A 12,356-nucleotide genomic window follows, 5' to 3' on the forward strand; every position below is an offset into this window, starting at 1 on the left:
CACTTCCCTGCTTCTTATCACTGCTTTCAAGGAACCAGCAACCTTTCTTCCCTGCTGTACCCTTTCAAGCACTTCACCCTCCAAACCTCCATCCTTACTCATCACACTACCCAAGTACTTAAACGTACTCACATTTTCCAATTCCTCACCATCCAACCTCACTGTACATTCATTGACTTCACCTCTTTCAAAGACCATCACTTTACCCTTCCCTACATTCACCTTTAGATTCCGTTTCTTATATACTCTCCCAAACTCATCCACCAAGCCTTGCAGCTCTCCTTCGTCTTCATTCAACAACACAGTATCATCTGCAAACAACAGTACAGGGAGTTTCCAAACACTATCCTCTCTCACCAGGGCCACTCCAACATCCACTACCCTACCTTGTACCTCTTTTATTACCCCATCCATGCACAGATTGAACAACCATGGAAACATGACATATCCCTGTTTCAACCCAGTCTTCAAAGAGAAAAATTCAATCAGTTCACCATCCACTCGCACTGCAGCCTTAGCACCATCATAAATACTATTCAGTGCATTCAACAACTTCCCATCTACTCCATATATTCTAAATAATTTCCACAATCCTTGTCTATCCACCCTGTCATATGCTTTCTCCAAATCCCTGAAAGCCTCATACAACTTCTTTCCCTTCTCTAGAAACTTTTCCACTAAAGATCTAAGAATGAAGATCTGATCTACACAACCTCTTCCCTTACTAAAGCTTCCATGTTCTTCTCCAACTAATTCCTCTGTTCTTTCTCTAACTGTCAATAAGTATCCTACCATACACTTTTCCTATTATACTAAGAAGACAAATGCCCCTATGATTACCACACACTTCTTTTTCCCCTTTTCCTTTGTAGAAGGGAATAATTATACCTAACATCCAATCCTCTGGGACTCTACCTTCCTCCCAGGCCAATCTGCACATTTTCCACATCCATTCTACTACTATCTCTCCCCCATGCTTCAGCATTTCACCACACACTCCATCAATTCCTGGGGCTTTCCCCAATTTAACTTTCTTCATTGCTTCCACAACTTCTATCCTACTGATTTCTTCCTGTTTTCTCGCCTCCCTCCTTCTCCCAGCCATTTCCCAGCCACTTATACTCGCATCACTTCCATCCTCTATATTCAACAATTCCTTAAAGTGTTCTCTCCATCTGCTCACTTTTTCTCCCTTCTCCACTAGTAACCTACCATTTTTATCTTTCACTCCCCTGCTAACTTCACTTCCACCCTGTCTTACTCTTTTCACCTCTTTCTAGAACATTTTCTTACAGTCCCTCTACTTTACACTCAAGTTCCTTCCAAATTTCTCATCCACTCTCTTCTTACTCTCTCTTACTAATCTTTTCATCTCTCTCTTTCTTTCTACATATAACTCTCTCTTTCGCCTCTCAACTTCTTCCACGCCCCTATTTCTCATCCATTCATTGTATGCTTTCTTCTTTTGTGCCACAGCCTGTCTCACCTCTTCATTCCACCACGCTGTTCCTTGCACACCCCTCTGTCTTCTCTTCATCCCACACACCACATCACATGCTGCACATATTTCTTCTGTGAATATCCTGCACACACCTTCCACGTCCCCCATCTGCTCCAATTCATATTTGCCCAATCGTTCCTCCAATTCTCTCTCATACTCTGCCTTTTTCTCATCCTCTCGTAACCTTTCCACTCTCCTTACAAATACTCCTTCTTCCCGTCCTTCCCTTCTTCTATTTCTCCATCTTAAATGGATCTTGATACTGGCCACCATTATTATTATTATTATTATTATTATTATTATTATTTTCCTTAGTATAGTAATTAATTATAATAAGTCGAGAAAGACCCCCTTCGGCCGTTTGAGCCGTCATCATTTCTTAATTTTTCGGAATTTGTTCGAACTAAATGTGTATGAATAAACTGGTAGCTGGTAAGGCTCGAAGAAAATGGACTTGGTTTCGTTGGTTAAGTTGCAGAAAACAAACGTATAAGGGGCAACTATAAGTAATGCGCAAGGAAAATATTTATAAGACTAAAAAAAATGCACAATCTGAAGCACTAGGGAGTGTTCCTGCAGAGCTTTATCGATATCAGTCCACGCGTCTAGGAGGAGTAGCTGGATAAGCCCGTATACAGACAGACTACGGTCCCTTCATGTATAGATAATAATAATGATAGTACTATTAAAAAGAAGAAGAAGAAGGATGATGGCACAAATAGTACTTCTTCCCCTCCCCGACTTCCTTCTCCTCATTCAGTCGCCGTCACAGACATAATGGTTGATAAATTGAGGGAAACAGAGGTCACCTTCATCCATTTCAGAAACTCGAGTGGCCACTTCCATAGGTAATCACGGTTGTAATGAGGCGTGCGTCTGTCTGTGTACGTATGTGCATTCCTGTGTCCCTCCGCCCGTTTCTCGTTTGGCCGTCCAGCTGGTGCATCTGTCCGTCTGCCCATCTATCCATACCTCTGTCCGTCCCTCCATCTGTACGTCCGTTGCAGTCGATGACCCCTAGTTTTCATTAGAAGAGCGATGTTTGTATAAGTAATTGCCTATAATTAGTTTGCCTTTAACCTTTTCTTGGTGGGGGGAGGGGAGATGGAATGAGAGAGAGAGAAAGAGAGAGTTGTGCTTCTGATGTCTGCTATAATAGTCTCTACATCTTTAATCCTCCTAAGCCTCCTCTTGACTTTCTCACTTCGTTCACATTTCCTTCTCCTGCTCCTCCTCCTCGTTACCGTCATCGTCATCTTGTTCATATTTCATGTCTCGTATTCTCTTTATGTCTCCTCCTCTTTCTGATCCTCGTCTCCTTCCTTTTTCTTCCATGTGTTTTCCTTAATATTCCTCTTTTGTTTTTCTTTCCTCTTCCATTTTCTCTTACTTTTTTTTCTTCCTCATCGTTTTGCGTATTTCATTTAAAATTCATCATTCTTGTTTTTGTCTCTTTTCTGTTCTCATTGTCATCCTCTATATCAGGGGTTCATAACCTGGGGTCCATGGACCCCTTGGGGGTTCATGGATAAGCTTCAGGGGGTCCGTGAAGGTCAGAAAAATTGAGAACAATTTACCGATATTGCGTGATGCCATTTGGCATCATTAGCTAAAAAAAAAATAAAAAAAAAAAAAAAAATCGAAGTCTTGAAAAATTCTGGTGTTCGTTGACACAAGCCTTCCCTCATCTGGCACAGCGAGCTAGGGGTGCTCTGATTCCGTCATCTGCATACCTTTGTGAGTCAGGGTTTTCAGCGCTTGTTTCTATCAAAACAAAAAGCCGAAATCAACTGGATGTCAACGATGACATGCGTGTTGCCTTGTCAAAGACCACTCCACAATTTCATCTTCTTATTCAAGCCAAACAACAACAGCCCTCTCGTTGAAATGAACTTTTGAGCAGAATTAAAGCTTTGTTTTGTTTAATTTGCACAAGTTGGATGTATTTCATTTTTTCATCGGGTGGCCATTAGGTTTTTGCATGAAAAAAAGTGAGAAACATAATTCTTTGTAAAGACTGTTTTATACTTCGTGTATGTCATACACTGCGTGAGGTAGTTTTCAATAAAATATATTCATTGCTTGCAAAATGCTGTGTTTATGTGCTTACGTGCATTTTTGTAGGGAAGGGGTTCATAGCTTTCACCAGGTTCTCGAAGGGGTCCGTGACTCAAAAAAGGTTAAGAACCACTGCTCTGTATCATGCATTTTATTGCCTTTCTTCTTATCTTCATTACCAGACATTTTTCTCATTATTTTGTTATATTGATTCTTAGTCCATGCTTTTTTTTTTTTTTTTTTTTTTCAATGTGGCTAATTAAGCTCTGTCTGTCTGTCTGTCTGTCTGTCTCTCTCTCTCTCTCTCCTTTTGTACGTTGAATCTTCATTACCAGACATTTTTTTCATTATTTTGTTATATTGATTCTTAGTCCATGCTTTTTTTTTTTTTTTTTTTTTTTAAATGTGGCTAATTAAGCTCTGTCTGTCTGTCTGTCTCTCTCTCTCTCTCTCTCTCTCTCTCTCTCTCTCTCTCCTTTTGTACGTTGAATCTCCTCCCTTCACCCTATGTCTTTCACTTTCCTTTTTAGTGATATTTATATCCTATTTCTCCCCGCCCTCCACTACCTCTCGTTTTTTTGTATTTTTTTTGTACTTCTCCACTTCCTCTTCTTATCCATTTATACTCCTTTGTCTTCCTCTCTCTTTATTCCCTCACTCTCCTTCCCTCTCACTGTTCATTGTACATTATTTTATTGTTTCTCTCTCCTCCTTCCTTCTCTTGCATTTCATTTTGTACTCCTTTGCACTCCCCTTGTAGTGCCCCATCTCATCGTACTGTACTCTCCATCTCGATCTTCTTTGTATTCCCATGCACCATTTTTCCTCCCCTCCCTTTACCTTCCCTTTGTACTCCTTTGTATTCCTCTCCTGTCAGTCCCTCTCACCACATTTTCAATTCCTTTTTATTGTTTCTCTTCCCCTCCCTGTAATCTCCCTTTGTATTCACTTGTACATTCATAGTCTCACTCCACTACTCGCTTCTTGTACTCTTTTGAACCCTCCTTTATCCCTTAGTAGTCTTCTCTCCTTTCCTCTCTCTCACTTCCTCTAATCCTCCTGTTTATTTTCTCTCCCTCTCCCTTCTTCCATACACCCTCGCTCACTGTTATTCTGTATTACTTTGCAGCCTACTCCCCTTTCTCATATCATTCGCTGTTTTCTGTACTTTCTGTATTCCTTTGTATTCTCTCTCTCTCTCTCTCTCTCTCTCTCTCTCTCTCTCTCTCTCTCTCTCTCTCTCTCTGATATCCAGTTTCCTCCATCCCTATTTTTCGTTTCTGCCTCTCGCTTTCCATGTCATCTTTCCCTCTCTCTCTCTCTCTTTCCCCTCCTCCGTTGCTCGCTTTATCCTCCCTCTCTCTCACATTCACAGTTCTCAGTAATTCCCTTTGTCCATTATCCCTCGCATGTGCTGTTAAATAATTTTTCTTTCTCTCTCTCTCTCTCTCTCTCTCGTCATTTCCTTCACCTCACTAATGAACTTGGCATGTATCTCTCTCACTTTAACTCATGTGCTTCTTTTTTCCATCTGTCACTCAGACGTATAACCATCCACTCAGGTGATGGACGAGAGGTGGGAGCGTGACGTGAAGGAATACGGTGCCGTCAACATCACCGGGTTCCGTATAGTGGACACGTCCAGCCCCTTCGTCAGGGACTTCCTCAGGACATGGTCTACACTGGATCCAAAGCTGTTCCCGGGCGCTGGCCACGGCTATATCTCGGTGAGTACCCGCTTATTATTATTATTATTATTATTCCCGGGCGCTGGCCACGGCTATATCTCGGTGAGTACCCGCTTATTATTATTATTATTATTATTATTATTATTATTATTATTATTATCCAAAGTTTCGATAATTCCATGTAGGCTGTGGGGATGGAAGTTTTTTCTTTTTTCCTCCCAGATTTAGAACTGTACTTTTGCTGTGACGATGGTGTGTATTACAAGAAAATATTGTCTCATACCAATATGATGACGAAGGAAGGCTTCTGATATTCGGAGAGGAATGGGAGATGTGGAAGTCGAGAACAAATGCGTGGTGTTGATTGTCAGGGAAGTTTCTGTTCTGTATTTTATTCATCATCATCATCATCATCATCATCATCCGGACCTCCTTTCCCACCCTAGAGCAGTGTGAGGAGTAGGAATGTCCAGACAGCCTAATTATGCCCCCAATGGATCACGCTTCCATTCATTCATCATTCAAGTCTTCGGAATCCTGGCTTTTTCGGATACGCCAAAAACATTCACCACGTACTGTAGCTTCACATAAACGTATCCGATATAGTCAACCCGGACGGGCTGACTATATCGGGTCGAAGTTGTCACGTTAAAAAGGGGTGCCAAATCACAGATCATGCACTTCTCCTCACAGTATTCATCCAGCCAGCTCGATTTCTTGTCAGTTCCCTAGCCTCACCGACTTCCAAACCTCTCTTCCTCACACAGTCATCCATCATATCTCTCCACCTTCTCCTTGGCCTATCTCCCTCCTTCAAATTCGCTCAGATATACCAGTTTCACCATTCTATTGTTATCCACTCTCTCCACATGACCATACTATCTCAGTACACTCCCTTCGATTCTGGTGTCCACAGAATTCCTCACTCCACATCGTTCACGAATCACATTATTTCGTATCCTTCCACTCTCTGTATTCCACATACATTCCTCAGCAGTCCCATCTCCACTGCTGTCACTCCTGACTTTTCATTTTCATGCCACACCATAATCTCACATCCGTATGTTAAAGTTGGCACTAACACATGTATTATTATTATTATTATTATTATTATTATTGCTGCTGTTAAAATTGTTGTTATTGAGAAGCGCGGTAGGCTAACGTGATCGTTTTACTTTTGGGGAAGGGGGGACGTAAAATGGATTTCTTATGATCTTCTTTGGGATTTTCAAACATTGATTCATAAAAGTAGGTACTGATGTGAAATATGTTTTCGTTACTGGAGGGCCGGGTAGATTTTGGAATTTATTTTCGTTTTTCAAATGACTGGATGAGACTGATGCATGTCGGTAAGTACTGAGTAAAAGTATTGCTGTTGTTGGCGTGTGAGGTGTTTTGGCATCAGTGTATTATCTTCAGGCAAAATTTCTCGGCTATGTATTATTTACTGTAGTACATTTGCATTAACTTGACCCAGATTTTCGTCCTTCTGAAGCTTATTGCACGTAGCTCGATGACAGAAAAGGCAGTACCACAGCTCTGTATAGCGCTTCTTCGTGACTAGCATCATATTCTAGTGTTAAAATGTCACTACAGTTTAAGAAAGAGATACGTCAGTTTTAAGTCAAGTTATAGTAAAAAGAGAATGACAAAATTTCCCGGCTGTGCCAGGGTTATACCGTTTGTACTGTAACCAGGCCCGGATTTTTCTCCTTTTGCAGCCTCTTTCTCGTAGCTTAGTGACAGAAAAAAGACAAGGGTACGGCACTACATCCTTTTCATAGCACTTCTTCGTGACTAGATTCGTATTCTGGTGTTAATGCATTGTTATAGTTCAGCATGCAAGATGGAGCGGTGACGGTTTTAGGACAGGTTAGAGTAAATAAAGGTATATCCATGCACTCCAGAGTCATAGATACTAATCACCCTTACCTCAGTCTGAAATGTAGCCGTGGCTATAAACATGTATGACGTGTTGTTGATGGTTCGAAGCAATTCTGGACTGCACGGGTAATTGTCATAGCAAACTGCTGCCCGCGTATTCAACCTTCGAATGACCACCTTAGCACTGAACAGGGGACCCTGGTTACGACGTATGAGAGTTTAAGATGAAAATATGATTTTTGACCCTGCTGTATTACCATTCAGTGTGCTTGATTAAAATAGATAACACCTACAATACACACGGGGATGTAGATTGAGCATTGAAAGTCCTGTCGCCTCCCCTGCCTCTCTGTCTCTCCACAAGCTTAAAATCAATGTCGTGTGCAGCAAACAGCGCTTAAGACGCTGATCTGAGGCCAGAGGAAGTTATCAGTGTCAGTTGCTGCGGATTTTGATCAGTGTCGGTTGCTGCGGATTTGAGTGCTTGGAGAGAAAAGCTGCATAGACAACAGGACTTAACAAGCCTACTGTATATTAAGAAGCCAATAGGAAGGAGTCTACTTGTCATAAAGACTTTGTAGTTACTTGTAGAGAAGTATATTTTAGACTTGTGGTCGAGCGGCTTTTATATCTTGTAGTAGTTTCCCCACCAGATGTCATGTAGTGACGGGAGAGGTAAAGAATAGTATGGGACTATTTTTATTTGTCTTGGAAATATTAAACAGGTATAACAGTATAAGTCCCGGGTAGCTACCTCCCTGTCTCGCTATCTCTCTCTCTTTCTGTTCTAAGGCTAATCTCCGTCTCGACCTCTCTCTAGGGTCGCTTGTCTCCTTCTAAACTCTCTTTTCTAAAAATCTGGTGTAGTAGGGGTGTGTCACATATGTTCCTCATGGCAACAGATCTTTCTCACGAGAGGACTGCTGACAGCTAACTGCATCATCTCCTTACTGGCCGCTGTCGTCAGCTTTCCTCCGTGTAAGCATGTTTAGCGCTGCTAGATTCTCGCAGACACAACACCTTCTCATCATTTGACTTCCTGCTTCTATCTGTCTCTCTATCTATCTATTTATCTATCTATCTATTATGTAGTCCTATATTTGCTCGGCCGCGCGAAAATGGCGTACCATCGACATTTAATAGTTATAATATATTAATACATACTACATACACATTATAATGAACTTATAAGCTAATTAAGTGAAATACATAATATTGTAAAGTAACATAATTGTATGAATATTGTATACATATATTATTCATAGTAAATAGTGATTATTCAGTAATACTACATTTTAAATAAGTTGTATACATATTGGAATAAATGCATTAAAGTAAATTATTTAACTGTAATACAGTATGTACTTGGGATATTATAGTGAAATGCATACATGCAAGAATAAAAATAGTTTAAAATTAAGATTATTGTAAGAGTTATTAATATTTCATTCAAAGATAATGGTACTGGTCTGTCATATATGGGTCATTCTTCTTTGTGTTATTATTATTATTATTATTTTTTTTTTTTATATATATAATTAATACTATATACAAAATATATACACTTCATTCAGGGTGGTTAACTGTGATGTTAACTCTCCCCCCACTAAACAATGACTCCAAATTAGCAATTCTTGCATGCATTCTGTGCATGGCCAACAGCAATACTGCAACTACAATGCAGATGATTATAAAGACAGAAGGTGCTTGGCTATACACATAATATGGGTTGAACATACTCAAACTCAAATCTTCCCAGGGCTTCATTGTTTCATTGATCAGCTGCATAGTTTCAAACTTAGGTGAAGTCAGCTTAATACTTGTGCTCATGTTTAAGTTCATATTAGGCAGTGGGTGGAAATGTTTGTGTGTATGGTTGATAATGGCGTAGTGATTGATGGTGGAAAAAGTAGACATGGATGGTGTAAATACCGCACAGTAGTCTGGTGCTATGTATAATCCTGAGGCTGATGTATGAGATGGTGGTACATCTGGACAGACTATGTAAACTGATGTGTTATGAGGGAAATAAAAAAACTGCGAGTGTCCAATGCGTTGATGGTGTACAAGTTTATCTGGAGCAAAAGTGAAGTTGCAATGATGATGAATATTGTTATTGCTGATGATAGCCATTTCACAAGGGACCGTATCAGTAGGCTGAAACGTGAAAATGTACGCAGGACAAAGATGAACAGCATGTAAGGATGTGCGGCACTTTCGCTCAATCGTTGACTCACTTGTGAAAGTGACAGTGTCTCGTCTCTTGGAGACCATGATGAGTTCGGTGTCTGTGTTGATGTTGATGATGACTAAAGTGTTGTTGTTTCTATAGGGGAAGGGGTGTATTTGGTATACTGTGAACAGGTCTTCCGTGATGAATGGTACATGAACTATCACTGATGTTGGTGTTAGTGTTGCTTCTAAGTATGGGTAATATTGCATAAATTCCCTACTGCGGAACAATGGCTTCAATTTATGTTTATGTATGCCTTGACTAACTATCTGACGTAGCTCATGAACTGGGAGTAAGTCATTTGTGATCTTGCCATCACCAGCATTCGAAATTCCTTGCATAAGTGCCCTGAAATGATCTCTAGTGTTCTCTAGTTGTAGTAGAATCGTGTCAATATGTTCTGTGATGATGGAGAAGTGCTGGAAAAGAGTAACGTTGCCCTCTAAGTCATTTATTTTATCTATACTCTCGAGAGCTACGTTTTCTGCTTGTTTCAGATTTTTCACAATTGTCTTCATTGCCGAGTTCTGTCCTGTGATGAATTTATCCTGGTATGCTAGTACCTGAGCTATCTTATTAAATTTGTTGTTTATTTCTTTAAGGTCATCCTCTGTAGCCAATCCAAAGATGTTCCCAAGAATTGCGCCGCCCAGATCGAACAAACCGCGCTTTTGGCGAGTACGTGTGATGTTGTTCCTGTCGCTCAGCACCTCCGTTCCATAAGATGGGAGATCTTGGATCATGACGAGCATAGTTGACTTCGCCTGTTCTAGTTTCCATTTCGCTAACTTCACCATTTCATCCACTTCCTTGGTGATATGTGATTGTGAAACATAATTCCCTATCTTGAAGTCCAGAGTTCGCATCGGCGTCGCAAGTCTTGCTACATAAGTAGGTAAGTCATACAAGTAATCTAGACTTATTTCAGTACTCATGACGTCCTTGACGATTGTAGTCGTGGCCGTTGGAGCTATGAGGCATCCTTGTCGTACTATATGCTTGGGGTCTAGGTGCGCATATACTCTTACTATGTATAGGAGAATCCATAGCATAAGTCCCTTCATCGTAACCTACCGAAAAAAAAAAAAATCTATTAATTTCCTATAAAGCTGTGGTTGATGATAGTGATGATGTGCGTTACGGTTGGCTGTTATTTCATTTATAGAAGGAGTTTAAATCGATATTTAATTCTCGTAAATGATGTACTGTAGATTTCATTGGAATAGTTGCACCTATGTTCGATTGTTTGGTATATGACCTTAATTTCTTTTTGTAATCATTGTTGTGTTCTTGCTTGGTTTCTTGAGGTACGTTCACCTGTTCGGTTGTATCCGAGGCTGAATAATTATGTGATAATTCCCTTGAAACTCGTTTTAAATGGTCAATATGAACTTGTTTTTCCTCGCCACTTGAAAGTGACTTAATTAAAACTTTGTTTGCCTTTATGTTAATTACTCTGTATGGGCCCTCAAATTTAGGGGATAATTTATTGTCTCTCGTATGAATGACTCCGTAAACAATGTCTCCTAAGCTGATAGGTGAATCTTTTGCCTTCTTGTTAAATGCCTCCGTCATTTCTTCCTTGGACATCGTTAATTGTTTTTGCACTCTTTTGTGAATGTCCTGGAATTCACGTAAACGGAGTTTAGAGTAATCATCGTAATTGTATATAGGCATGCTGTCACCTTCTAGGAGCTCATATGGTAATTTTTTATCTGTGCCATATATAATGAAATGTGGTGTGTCACCAATGGATTTATTTATAGACCCATTAATGGAGGCCTCTACTCTGGGAATCCAATCATCCCAGCTTGCATAATTTTCACTGAGAATGTGTCGTAGCACATCTAATACCTTTTTATTTTGTCTCTCTACCAACCCATTCGATGCTGGGTGATAGGCCAAAACGTTAACCTTTTTAATGTTGTATTGTTTACATATTTCTTGTAAGATCTCAGAATTAAATTCTCCTCCATTATCACTTATTAATACCTTTGGGGTAGTAAAGCGACATATTACATTATCTGTTATTGCCTTTGCTACTGTCTCTGCTGTCTTATCTTTAATTGGTGCGAAACATAAAGGATACCCAATCACACCTGCACCGATGGGTAATTACCCTGTACCACATCAACCATGGGACGTTGTCGCTGTTGATTTACTCAAGATGCCATTATCATACAATAATAACCTATACTTATTCGTAGCCTACTGTATATTAAGAAGCCAATAGGAAGGAGTCTACTTACTAGATCAACTTCAGTCTTTGTGCCGGCGGTGAAGGAAATTATATTATTTATTCTTGTGAGATGGAAGGGTGTATGCGGAGGAGAAAATTGAAAGCCCCCAAATAAACTAGCTTGTGGAAGAATTATACCATTGCTTAGAATGTGCTTATTGAGAAAGTGAAACAGCTTCGGCCCGATTTGGACCCTCGTCAGATAGCCAATGAAAAATGTCGGAACATGTGCATTTATACAAACAGAGTAAGGAAGAGATGGAAGGGGTGGCATGTCTGAAGAGAATAGACGTTAGGATAAAACTGTTTTATCAGCCCCGAAAATAGCTTTTCCGGAATTTGGATATAATTATTCAAACTGAGCACTTCCCGGCTATGTAATACAAAGACGAATCGTATTATGTTTAATAATAGAGTAAGTTTTGTTTACATGTCAGATCAGTGTGGTAATTGGAGCGTTCCTTTGGAAGATAGATCTACAGATTCTCTTCCCGGACTAGGCTGCATTTTAGTACAGATATACAGCCTTGTATCCCATGTAGCAGGTATGTAAAGTTTTCTCCGTTTAGAACTGTATGGGACAGACAGACAGACAGACACACACACACACACACACACACACACACACACACACACACACACACACACACACACACACACACACACACAGCAAAGTATGTCTTTGAGTTGAGATCAGTGAACCTCTGCCTCAGAAGTCACATGGATTTGTCGAGAGAGAGAGAGAGAGAGAGA

At 40.2% G+C, this 12,356-nt stretch overlaps 1 pseudogene; it reads left to right on the forward strand.

The window, feature by feature from the left end:
* Positions 1–12,356, forward strand: part of LOC145394715 (glutamate receptor 1-like) — a 289,049-nt pseudogene that overhangs the window by 188,437 nt on the left and 88,256 nt on the right.

This window comes from Coenobita brevimanus, chromosome 1 (genome assembly GCF_032717465.1).
Source record: "Coenobita brevimanus isolate Jiangsu-jjx chromosome 1, ASM3271746v2, whole genome shotgun sequence".
Lineage (NCBI taxonomy): Eukaryota > Metazoa > Arthropoda > Malacostraca > Decapoda > Coenobitidae > Coenobita > Coenobita brevimanus.